The sequence below is a fragment of the Pistacia vera genome, unplaced genomic scaffold (genome assembly GCF_008641045.1).
Source record: "Pistacia vera cultivar Batoury unplaced genomic scaffold, PisVer_v2 Contig202, whole genome shotgun sequence".
In the NCBI taxonomy this organism is placed as follows: Eukaryota; Viridiplantae; Streptophyta; class Magnoliopsida; order Sapindales; family Anacardiaceae; genus Pistacia; species Pistacia vera.
Genome location: NW_022196005.1, coordinates 263,359 through 277,325, shown reverse-complemented (window position 1 = coordinate 277,325; position 13,967 = coordinate 263,359). Strand labels below are relative to the sequence as shown.

The 13,967-nt window shown below is 36.9% G+C and overlaps 1 pseudogene; it reads right to left on the bottom strand.

Moving 5' to 3' along the window:
* Positions 1-10,771: 10,771 nt before the first annotated feature.
* On the bottom strand, positions 10,772-12,583 carry LOC116128718 (annotated as a pseudogene).
* Positions 12,584-13,967: the final 1,384 nt, after the last annotated feature.

Sequence of the window (13,967 nt, the reverse complement as noted above, 5' to 3'; positions counted from 1 at the left end):
TAGCTCGAGGGGGAGATAAGCCTGTCTGAAGCAAGTACCTCAGAAGATAGCAAACCAGTAAGGCCAAAGCTCAGCAGTTTATGGTAGTATACCTTGTATGTGGATGGGTCCTTGAATGAGAAAAAGGTAGGAGCTAGGCTCTTGCTCGAAGGTCTCGAAGGGAATCCAATCTGAGCTATAGTCAGATTTGGGTTTTTCGCCTCGAACAATGAGACAGAATATGAGGCTATGCTTGCAGGGATCTACCTCGCCAAAGAAATGGGGGCAAAGTCAATCAAGATATATAGCGACTCCCAGCTCGTGGTCCACCAAATCTCTGGAGAATATCAGACCAAAGAGGACAAAATGACGTTCTATCTCCGAAAGGTAAAATTTGAGCTTGACCATTTCAAGACTTTTTCAATTCTGCAGATCCCAAGGGAGAAGAATTCAGTGGTTGATGCCTTAGCTTGCCTGGCTTCAGGGATGAGCAAAGAAACAACTGATTTTATCTTTGTTAAATGCCTCCCAAGTGTAAGCATCATAGCATCACAAGAATCAGTTTTGGTAATAAGGCAAAGGTATAGCTGGATGGATTCAATAACTGTGTACCTGAGAGATGGCACAGTGCCCGAAGCAAGAAATGAAGCCAACACCTTCGAGCAAAATCAGCTTGATATACGCTTATCAACGACAAGTTGTATAAGTGATGCTATAACTCTCCGCTTTTACGATGTGTTGATCATGGGGATGTAGAGTACATCCTGAAGGAAATCCACCAGGGTATCTGTGGAAATCACATCGACGACAGATCTTTGCCATCCAAGGTACTCCACTAAGGATATTATTAGTTGACAGTTTTTGATAATGCAGCCGACTTCGTACGAAAGTGAGATAAATGTCAGAGGTTTGCAGATATTCCGCAAGCTCCACCCAAAGAGTTGACCACTCTAATAGGCCCATGGCCATTCGCGATCTGAATAATCGATTTGATAGGCCCTTTGCCTCAGGGAAAATGAGGTGTCAAGTTTGTGGTGGTTGTAGTTGACTACTTCACCAAATGGGCAGAAGTCGAGCCTTTAACTACCATCACTTCGAACAAGCTGAATGATTTCGTCTACAAAAACATCATTCATAGATTCAAAATCCCCCATATAATGATAACTAACAATGGGGAACAGTTCGATTAGAAAGACTTACAATCGTTTTATGAAAGGATCGACATTAAGAAAAGCTTCTTTGTAGTTTACCGGCCTCAGGCTAACAGACAAGTAGAAGCTGTCAATAAGGTAATCAAGCATACCTTTAAGAAGAAGCATGACTCTCTTAAAGGAAGATGGGTAGACGAGCTGTCCGAGGCTTATGGTCATACAAAACAATAGTTAGAAGCTCGACAGGAGAAACCCCGTTCTCGCTTTCTTATGGATGCGAGGCGATGGCCCCGATTGAAGTTGAGATTAGTTCGTTTTGGATAGAGGTCGTTGATAAGGAAACAAATGAAGATATTTTTTGTCTGAGGCCGGATTTAATCAAAGAACATCGAGCTAAATTTCAGTTAAGGGTTGCTTCTTATCGACAATGAGCTAAAATATATTTCAATTCCAAAGTCAAGAGCAGAGACCTCAAGGTGGGCGACCTAGTTCTCAGAAAGGTTATCCCAAGTACACAGAATTCGAACTTAGAGGAACTTGGGCCCAAATAGGAAGGTTCTTTTAGTCTCTCTGAAAAGCCTGCACTAGGAACCTTTCACCTGGAACACCTATATGGTGAAGCTGTATTGCGAGCATGGAATGCCGAGCATCTGCGAAGATACTACCAATAAGTAGCTCAGGTTCAAGTTTGTTCTCTTTTTTCTTCCAATAACAAATGTAAGGTCTTTTGTGGCCAAATTTCGATTATCAATAAAGAGGTAACATTCAAAACTTCCTTTCGTTTATTATTATTTATCTGTTATATCAAAATCACGACCTGAGTGATAACATCTAAAAAATTGGAGTCAAGAGTTCAAAAAAGACAACTTAGCTTTGTAAGCCATGCCACAATTCAACTCATCAAGGGAGACATTCCCCAACACAAGTTAAAACTCGAAAAACACTCTAGTAAAACACGTCAAAAGAAAATCGATCATAAATCGGTGACCAAATGCGAGATGGACAACTAGCCCAAACTTGGCGTTGTCGCAAGAAAGATTTTTTTGTTTGTTCAAAAAGTTCCTAAAGAAGCGAGTTATGCATAACTTGGAGCAAATTTGAAATTTTTATGCTAAGTTCATTTAAAACAGTTAAAATGACTCTATAGAAGTAAAATCAATGCTCGACAAAGATGGAAAATGTCAAATTTCATTGATAGATCAAAGTTTAGTTACAAAAACTAAACTAAAAACAAAAAATAGATATATACACACACACACACACACACACGTGTTTATGCCCAGGGGTTGGAGCATCTTCAGCAGCAAAAGCCTGAGGAGCATCTTCAGGAGCAGGAGTAGGAGCATCTTTTGATGGCTTGCCTAGGTGAAGGTCGCTGGCATTAGTCGGAAGTGGGCTAGCAAGGACCTCTTTGTCTTCGTCGCCTCCTTCTTCATCCTTGCTCTCGTTAGACTAGGAGTTGTCCAAGTAAACAAACTCCAAGCCCGTCGCTTCAGCTTTCATCCTCTCAATTTCTTTTCGATAGACAATAGGAAGAAAGGAGAAGTCAAGCGAGGGATGAGCCTCCCATAGCTGCTAGACCAAGTAGATCGATGCATTTTAGGTGTGACTTTTGACCTTCGACTTCAATTGCTTAACCTCTTTTTTTGAGGTTAACAACCTCTACCTTAGCCTTGTTGTCCTCCCTCTCTTGGAAGAGTTGGCCTTAGGCACTCGTGTACTTGGCTTCCCAATCCAACGCATCATTCTGAGCCACAGTAACTGATAATCCATGAATTATACAGTTTTCATTAGACTTTTTTGTCGGATTTCAGGTACTTTCTAGTGCATTTTGACCTGAATTGTTGCTTAACTCTTTACTTTTCGTGTTTCAGGTTAAAATGGACATTTTGAGCAAATAAGGACAAAATTGGATATTTTTTACTCAAAAATTAGCGGATCTCAGAAGATAGGAGAGTTCCGGAGCAGGATAAAGCACGATGAAGCTTGTTCCCAAGGGAGAGAACCGAGAATCGAAGAATCAAACGAAGAAGCAAGCAGAGTGGCAGTTCTGTAATTTCAGAACTTTTCAAGAAGCTTTGCCCCGGCGAAGAAATTGTCTTCGTCGCGGCGAAGTAAGCCAGGGACGAGCGTGTCTGCTTCATTCTTCGCTGCGGCGACAGTCATTATTTTCAGTTTTGTTAAACGCATAGTTTCGTTTTGTGCGTGTTTTAGCTGGGTTATTTGGACGAAGTATAAAAGAAAAACTTAGCCTTTTGCCCAGGGGTCTTCGTCTGTGGAGGGTTAGCTACTTTTACATTTTTCTTAGTAAACTTTGAGCGATTTGGTTTGTTAAAGGGAGAAGATTTGACTCTGACTAAAGGATTCATCTTTTGGGGAGATTTCTTATCTTTTATCTCAGTTTCATTATGCTGAACTTGATTATTTCCGTTTTTCGTTTTTGTATTACTGATTTAGCTATGAACTAATCTGTTTTGGGTTAGGGTTTTGATAGTAGTTTGGATTTTTAATGGGTTAAGTGTTTGATTGTTTTATTTTCATATGAATATGCTTTGGTTGTGTGTTTACTCTGATTTTTAATGCTATATGTGATGAACATGATGAGATTTAGAAATGAATCATGTTAGGCTTCTTGGGTAATCACCATTATAGTATTGGATGCTAGAGATAGATTCAAGAATTAATGAAATCATTATAGGATTCTTTTGCTTAATGAGTTTGGAATTGTTAATCTTCAATTTGTTGGGTGCGGAAGGTTAATAAGGATGAATAGGAAAACATAGCCCAAGAGGGTATGTTTGACACCTTATTGAGTTCGATTTACAACCATTGCGTATGAATGTGAATGTAGTGTAATTTTTAGGTTTAACCCATAAAAATCCAAATAAAGTCAAAACCCTACCCGTTTTACTTGAATTGATTATCCGTGTTTTCATATTGCTTTCTTAATTAAGTTTTAATCTTAGTTTAAAATTCATTGTTATTTTTAATTAGAATTTGCTCCCACCAATCCAAAGAATTCGATTGCTTCAACTTGATAACATTAGAAAACTCAGTGCTTTGCTAACAATCCTCGTGGGAACGATACTCTACTCATCACTTTATTACTTTTTGCGACTAGTGCACTTGCTACATATTGCATGTTGTATGAAACACGCATCAGTAACCTTGGAAGCCAACTTATTATTGGCACCTCGCTACTGTGCTAGGTTTTTCTTAGCTTTCTGTTGGTCCTTCTCGGCTTTTTGCTAGGCAACCTCGCTCATTGAGAGTTTGTCAAGAAATTCTCTTTCTTTGACCTCGAGGGCCTTTACCTGCCTTTCCTTCAGTCGCTCAAACTCAGCTCGCAACAACTCCCTCTCATTCTCCACCACCTTGACCCTCACCAAGGCGTCCTCCTTAAGCTTTTCCACCTCTTGACAACCCAGGTGATTGCCCTCTAAGGTCAGATAACTCTCATAAAAAACAACTTAGTCACCGTGCTAACTTGAAAAAGGAAAAAGCAATTAACAAAAAGGAAGAGGAAAGACATTGAAACACTTTGAGAAAGTTGAACTACTAATACCTTGGTGATATAGCTGCAAAAGCAAGCAAGCTGCTCGTAAGGAAGGGCAACCTTGAGCATCTCGTAAGTCCTCTTCGGAATGGCCTCCTTGACCATTGAGGCTCCAACGCCTATATGCTCGGGGAGCTTGCTAAGCCACTCATCAAGATCGGCATCAGTTGCTTTCTTATTACCATGTCATGGGGGTGAGCTCTACCTACTTCCAATGGGAATGGTGGCCCCAGCTGCTGGAACGAACTTCTTCTTGGTCGTGCTCTTGACTAAGATTTTCTTTGGGCCACTAGTAGGCTCGACAGTTTTCTTTCCTTAGCCTTCCAACTGACTGGTCGATTTCCTTTTTCTCGAGCCTTCCTACTATTCAGCTGATTTTTTCTTTCTTGAGCCCTCCTACTGCTCGGTCACCTTCTTCTTCCACGAGTCTTCCGCCTGCTTGGAGTACTCCTTTGTCAAGCCTTTGGGAAGCTCGAGAGTACTTTTTGCCCAACTTCCTTGGAAGCAGTTGCAGGCTTCTTTGTACTTGAGCCTTTCCCAAGCTCTCCACAGTACGCTTGAGGGCAAACCGCGAGGAACCTAGCCCAGTCGCCCTAGCAGGGTTCGTTGGCTGTTTCTTCGCCAGGATTATCGGTAGCTTCTTGGCAACTCCGTCGGTTGCCTCCTTCTTCTTCAGGTTCTTTAGCTTATCAACCCATATGTCTGTAAAGAAATCAGAATTGTTAGCAACCTATCAAATGGAAACGTAAAAGAGCAAGCTATTAAGCACTTTTCTCAAAGATCATGTAGAATTTTGCAAAACCATTGCAAAAACTGTACGCTATCAGGCAAGAGAGCATGATAAGCTGAGTAACATTGTGCTCGCTATTGGGAAGCCCGCTAAAACATTGAAGCCTCTCTCAGCTCGCTTTAGAGAGAGTTTTTCTCGACGTTTACTGCAAAACAAAGAGAATCAAGTTAGCTTGTGTGTCCGATTGAAAAGCATTAAGCTTTGTGCGAAGACCAGGATACTTATTGGACTCTAAGGCAAAAATGCCAGTTTCCCTTCGAGACTTTGACCAAACCATTCAAATGTATTTTCCTCGCCTTAGAGAGGTAATACATCTCGTCTTGGCTTTTCTTTAGTCTATACAAGTGGACAAGCTCGTCCATTGATAGCTCGCCTAAATCGGCTATCATGTATGCTATATACATTCCTACAATTACTATGTATGAATTCCCGTTAGTTGAAGGGGTGCACTGTCGAACGTTTTCAGTACGTTGGCAATAAAGTAATGAGGTGGGACGAATATTCGACAACTCAGAAGGGTGTTCGAGATCATCACCTAACCTTTGAAGGGATTTTTTTTGGGAGATATCTCTCGGAGCCATCAACGAAAGTTAAGTTGCATAAATATCTTTTATGCGCTCAAGATCGTCGACTCTAATTGAGGAACTTGGTTCCTTCCTAGGTCTAGGAACTGGTGAGCTCCTTGGCAAAGGAAGTTCGGTAGAAGCATTGTCCGAGGAGCTCGTAGCATCGTTGTCCGAGATCTTTACAATAAAATCCTCAGAAACATCTTCTAGGACTCCTCTCCCGCAAACTACTAAGCTCGCCGGGGAATCAAAAAGCCTATCTATGCTATGGCTGTTGGACAAAGACATGGTGGAAGCATGCCTCTAGATACTTGAAACATAAGTAACCAAGTGTCAGAGCTCAAAAATTAGCAACCTATCCACACTTGCTTTCAATTTAGGCATCCAGGATAGCCTGCATCGACCAAGGAGTGTGAGCGAGCTACCAAGATTCCCGCGGCCACCTCCCTAAACCCTCATAAAACCTAAACCAATGGGTTTACTAAAAAAAACCCTAAAAAAGCTAGCGTGGCCATGGCAATGGCCACCCTCAATGGCAAAGAAAGCTTAAAATAAAGAAGAATGAAGACAAGAGCTTTACCAAAATGCAAAACACGATGGGAACTAACCGAAAAGTCGTCGTGAATTTGAAAGAGCAATGACAAAATAAGAAGCAAATGGCTTTCAGATATTGCAATGTGTGATTATAATAAAGAATGCCCGCTTTTACAATGGTGAGCATGGGAGACGAAAGGGCAAGATTCGATCTTGACTGTCGATCTACAACAAATCTCAGCCCTCCATTCATCGATCAATCTTGACGTGTCCATGTGTCAACCATCTATAAAGGGTGATCAACCATCAGAATTCTGCAATCATAACCGCTGTCACATATCACTTTGACTTCGTGTTTGCATAACTGTATTTGCCTACGCGTGACGAAAAGTAATTGCAAAAGCCAACTGTATTTAATATGACACGATCATGTGGAAATAACCTACATGACCCTCATTTCAACTTCCAAGTTTGTCAAGAATATCACAGTGAAAAGCTAAGTCTTTTTCACAGCGACTAAAACTTGGCCAAATCTGCATTCAGCATACAACTCATGAAGCTCAACCAAATCTGCATTCAACATGCAACTTGTGAAGTTCGAGCTAAATATCGAATCAAGCAATTAGTCTTCGAAGCTCGAAACGAGTACCGAAGACTAGGAGGCAGATGTTGTGTGTAATTTTTCCATTAAGCTTGGAGAAGTCAAAGTCCTGCGAGGTTATAGTTCAGCTCAAAATCAATTCGGCTCAACACTTGTCCGACCCAGCATAAGCTCATTGAGATATAGGTTGACCCAACGTAAGCTAGTCACTACCAACTGTGGCAATTGTTCGATAGATCACAGATAAGCTCAGATGTTGGATATTTCATAATAGATCAGATCAACAACAGTAATGGCGCAATCTTAGTACACAATCACGAGAATATTGGAATTGCAATTCGAACGTGATTGCAATCCCAATAACTTAAAGTTGTATGTAAACCCCCTCCAACGATGGGAGAAAGGTTAGCTAATTGTTCTACGCATATTGCTATTTTCTTGTAAGCTCTCTAAAGCAATCAGAAAAATAGTGGACGTAGGCTTAAGTTCCAACTTGCCGAACCACATTAAAATCTGATTGTGTTCTTTACATTCACGCATTTTATATATACATTCGTTGGTTATCTTTAATCACACACACATCTGTTCCGATTCCATCAAGGTCAATCGGATCACTCTAATTACTGTAAATCTTGCATCAACATATATCATGTTTTTCATTCAAAGGGGGCACATGTTACTAATGGCTACAATAAAAGGACATGCATGCTAGTTAACAACAATTGAGACAAACATAAAGAAGAAGGAGACTTTGTGAGGTTCATTAAATATATTATACAATAATGCTAGATCCACAATTCAATCTCACAACCTTCTCTCACAACTTCTTATGCGGTAGCTCGTTATTGGTTAGCTCGCAAATGAGCAAGCAGGACCCATATAAATAGGCGAGACCCATTTTACAAGCTAACGAATGAGTATCACATTGGAGATTGCGAGATTGACTTGTGAACCTAACATTACTCTACATCATATGATTAAACATAATAATTTTTTTTTTTTTTTAATTATATGAGCAAAACTAATTGCATTACACGATCCATGTTAAGATTAAAGAAAAAAAAGTCATACATTATATCTAGAATTCCAAATGCACAACTGATACAAAAAAGAAGTAATTGTTGTGTGTTTATGATTAGATGAGCCTTCCTTATACAAAATTTTAAACTAAACTGAATAAGGAAAACTGGACAAATAATACAAAATTGGGTGGGGAGCAAAAGAAGTATGAAAGTAAATAATAAAATTAAAGCTTGACAATATTAATTTCTCAAAACGGCTACTAACATTTAGGGGTGTAGTTGAGCCAAGCTGCTCACGAGCAGCTCAGATTCGGCTCGGTTCGAGCTTGAGCTCGAACAGTTGGGTGCCCATTCGAGGCGACCCCAAACCACCCAGTTTTTGACTTAAATATTAAAATATTTAAGCTGAAAAACTAATTGCGTTACACAATAGGTATTAAAAAGATTAAATTAAAAAAAAAAAAGCCATATATTATATTTAGAATTCCAAATACACAAATGATTACCACATTAATTCATAAAGAATAGTTTGTATCAATAGTTTATATATGTAATATTATTCGGTTATATGTATTTTTTTTATATATGTTACTTTCGAGAATAAATTCTTTTAAAAAAGTTATAAAAAAACGATTATCAATAATTGCAAAATAATTTCAATTTAATATCTATGTTATCTTCTTAATTATTATTTTAAAAAATTACTAATTGTATACCGATGATAGATGCAATTGATTCTCTAGTATTAATAATATCGAAATTGAAATTCTTGATTGGTTAATATCTAGTAATAATTAGAGAATGGTTGTAAAATGCGTAATTATAAACTTTATCTGAAACTTGTATGGCGTAATTACTATCTATACGAGGAATCGGGAAACAGAAGAAATATATCTACTTAACTGAGAAAAATCGAAGTTTATAAACTACCGAAAATGTATGTGACAAAATTTCACACGTTCTTATCTACTCTTGCAAGCAAAATCTAATCTCAAATAATTTGTATAAAAATGGTGTTTTTTAAGCAACAAAAATGGTTTGAAAATCTATATCATTAATTTAATTTCAATTTATTTAATAAATTATTCTTTTTCTAGTATTTTTTAACTTAATTTTCTTCTTTCCTATATATCATAAGTGAGAAGCAACAAAACAAAGATTTCTTCAAAAGGAAATGCTTATTGCACTTTTACTCTTTTTTTCTTCTTTTTCATTTGTTTACTTATTTGGAAATTTTTTACTCGAATAAACTTATGATTTAGAAAAAATAACGAAAGTCCATTAAAAAAAAAAAAAAGAAATTAAACCAAAGGATGGAAATGATACTTTCTACCATAATTCTACAAATAATATCAAAAGCAGTTAAACCAAATAATTCAACTTAAAATTATCTATAATTTAATAAAATAAAATAAAAACAAGTTGAAGTGATTTACAACCAAAAGTTATGCAAGAGCAAGATGAAAATAGAGGTAAAAAGTTTTGAAAGATTTTATTAAAAATTTTCAATAATTATGTATGTACAAATACAATATATTATTAAACTAAAAAAATTTAAAAAAAGTGATGTTTAAATAATATCACTCTTTGTATAATCGACGGCAATGTAAGAATCACCCAGAGAATATCGGATAAGATAAAATTTGAGCCACAACCACAAGACTCCAGAGGCCCAAAGATAAGCACTCCAGGGCTTTGCCACTTTTCATGAATCAGGCCGTTGAAACCTGCAATAGACCTCTTCTTTATAAGCTTGAAGTGATTGGAAAATAAAGCAAATCCACCCGCAATGCTCTTTTATGTTCTTGCTTTTGTTTTGGTGTATTCAAAGACCATTTCCTCTTGCAGTTTACACTTATGTCCACACAATGTCATATTCATAATTAATTTAATAGAATAAGGACATCCGTTTCTTCTAATAGTTTCCACATATATTTCAACTCTTTACAAACTTACAAAAAGGATAGAAAATGAATACATTTATCAATTATTGTATGAAGAAAACAAGCTTCCAATCACTTTCAGCTCAACAAAATCAAATCATTCAATGGGAATTTAGTGTTTATTTTATACATCCCCTTGTGGGAATGTTTAATCTTAACACATAGAAGATCTTGGAAAATTATTAAAAACTCCCCTGTAATTATTGAAAACCCCAATAAGACGAGGACTTTTAACAATTTAAGGAAGGTATTTAATAATTATAACGGGGTTTTTACAGTCTTTGAAAAGCTTGGGAATCGCGTGTAGGTGGCCTCTTGAGTCAATGAAGGGAGAAACCTTATTGACCGTAAACTAACCTCTTGAAGTTTAATTATTTAGCATTGAAACATAATGCATAATCAGAACAACCCAAAAATTTAAACATATAACAAGATCTATTATAACTCGAGCAAAAATAATTCAGCAACTAATTCATCCAAAAGCTTTAAAGTAAAAACTAATAATCTTAAATTTTTTAATTTACAGCCACTTTTACTGTTAAAAGGAAAATCCATCTACCCGTTTATTTCACAAACAATTTTATTCAGACTGTTTTTCAAAGATGAATACAGAGTACAATCAACAATCAGAACACAGAACAAAAATTATTATAACGAAATTTTTTATGTCTGATAAAATTATATGTACAATATTCATTGCCTATAATATGATTAGTAAGCAAACTATACAATTTCTATTTCTCGGCAACTAACAAATACCATTAGAAAAGTAATACTCCTCAACTCTTTCAAGCAACACTTTTCGCCCAAAAGCACCTTAATTTTCTCATTCTGGAGAGGAAAAAGAAAAAACACACTATCTATGAAGTAGAAACATGCATATATACAATAAAATAAAACATATCTATAAGTCCTTTGATAATTCTTCCCTTTGCCGGCGCATTCGAGCTCCCCATGACATGTTTCCTTTCACATCCTTATTCATGCTTCTTCTCTTCAGCTCAGACAGCTGAGATTGCCAACGATTCTTCCACTCGCTTCTGTCTTCCATCTCCTGATTGCAAAGAGAACACCAATGAGTTAATGGTGATTAATATAACAGCAGTTAGACTCTGAAATCAAAAGAAGACGAACTCTTTTAAAACATTAGAGGGCATTGCAAACACTGCAAGCAAATCTTGAAATCCAATGAAAACATAACCAGTCCACCCTTTTCTTTTAAACATTCAAAGGCTAAAAAATCTCTCTTGAAAGAAGAGAAAAGCAAGTAAAATTTCCACATGGATAAAATAAATGATATAGAAGAAGATTTGGAAGAGATTAAACCATAACCACCAAAACAGCCCCTCAACTTATGAGTATAAAATATCAAGCAGACATCTTTGAAACCAAAGAAACTAACGTGATTTCAATCCTACATCACTAAAACATAACAGAAACCAATGTGATTTGAATCCTACATCACTAAAACATGACAGAACAATTCAATTTGCATCGGAAAATGACAATCACACTACCAAAAGAGTAAGGAATACTTAAATCTCATATAAACCAAGAAACAAACTTCTGTTCCGAAAATGAAATGTATTAAACAGCGGGATGATAGCTGACAATCCTGACACTGAAAAAGCAAATGAAATATGAAGAAGGCCACAACTGAGCTTCGTACTGTGATCAATCCACAAAATTTTGAAAAGAATTACAATAAATACCCCTAAAAATCATAGTTTTCATATAAGTTTGTTCACTTTAAGCTGTTTTCTCCACCCAGTTGATTTCTCTTTACTAAATTAAAGCATGGAAGTACCATTTGTTCATACATCCACCTCTTCTTGCAACGAAACAATATTATCTCAATACATCAAAAAATTACATTAAAACCCCCAAATTCCTCCAAACCCACCTTAATCAAATTGATGCACGAAAAACAATAAATTAAAACCCTAGCAAATTAATAATAATAAAGGACAAAAATCAAAGAAAACGACAATTGAACAACACATCCATATCCCAAAAAATAAAAATAAAAATAAAAAACACAGTACCAAGTCGTTTTGATATCGTCTTCTGGCGGAGAAGGCGAGGTGAAGGCTTTTAGATATATCACGATCATAGAGAGCTCTCCTTCTAGGATCCGACAACGTCTCATAAGCCTCCTGGACCCGAATAAACCGCTTCGTATACTCCTCGACCTGATCCGGCGGCGACACGTCAGGATGATACTTCGTGCCAGCTGCTTGTAGGCTGCTTAATCTCCGGCAAGGTTCTGATGGGTATCCCCAGAAGCTCGTAGAAGCTCAACTCGGCGGATCTTTCACCAAAGCATCATTGATTTTGGCCTTTATGGTTAAGGACCCAATTGGGATTCGGGTCGGCTTAAGACGGAGGAGGGTCGGGTGAGTGGAGAGAAGCGAGTTTGAGTTCCGGGGAGCAAGAACCATTGTGGTGCTGAACGCCTTGGGAGACTTTTGGTGTGAGCTTCTGCTTTGGGAGGATTTGTTTTGAGATATTATTTGAAAAGTACTTTTAGTGTTTAGTGGCTTACTGGGTCTCTCTTTCTTTAGGTGTGGCTGGCTCCAGTTGTTTCAATGTCTTTGCTTGTTTTGTCCTTTTTCACTATTTTATTGTAATTAATAATTAAGGAAAAGATTTACTGTGTTAATTGGGGTTAATCACCACTTTTTTCTTCTAAGATACGGGATATTCATAAAATAACCAAAAAATTAATATCTTTTCAACTCTAAAAAGATTATTCTAGTAATATACTCAAAAATATTTTAATCATAAATTTTATCACTCATAATTAAAACACTTTACACATTTCACCTCTGGAGTCAAGTTAATTTCTTCAAACTTAAGGGAGATATATAAAATAAACCCTATTGATTGATAGAGAAATGATTCCATACAACTCATAAGATTTGTTATCTTATCCTGATAATATTCGAAGGAGTGACATCAACGGTTGTAATCACCCAGAACATAACGGAGCCCTTTACATAATTACAATTACACCCGAACAAAAAAGCACGTGCATAATCTCATAAAATCTTGGTTAAATTAAATAAACAGATTTGAGCAATAATTTGGCGTTATACAAAATCTTGAAAATGACAATTTTGAAAAGGATAATTAAGATTAATTACATATCGTTGTCAACTAATATATAAATGAACCTCACGATCAGGAGTCATACATGCTTAAGTAAATTTGTTTTATTAATCACAATAAACATTATAAAATTGGATAGAATTTGATGTCATTTTCTTAAAGATCTGTGTCTGTGATTTTTCCATCCAGCTCGAAAAATTGCGAGGTTATAGCTCGATCAAAACCAATCGACTTAACCGATTGTCCGACCCAACAAAGCTCGTCGAGTTGTACCTCGACCTAACACAAACTAGTCGGGACCAATCCTTACAGTTGTTCAATCAGCTCAAGATAATTTCAGATCCCGGTATCCCGGAAATGATCAGATCGACAGTAATCCTGGCACAATCTCAGCACTCAATTGCAGAATATCGGAGTTGTATTTAATCTTAATTTAATCCTTTTATTTTCGCTCTTTCCTTTGTACATAATCTGTATATAAACCCTCTTAACGATGAGAAAGGGGTTAGCAAATTATTTTAGGATTATATTGTAAGCTCCATAGCAAATAAAAAAACAGTGGACGTACGCTCAAGAGCACACTCTCGCGAACCACTTAAAAATTTATTGTGCCATTTATCTTATTGCTTTTTCGTTTATACATTGTGGTTACCATATCATGCACACATAGTTCCGATCCCATTAAGGTCGATCAGATCGCTCTATGGTTTATTT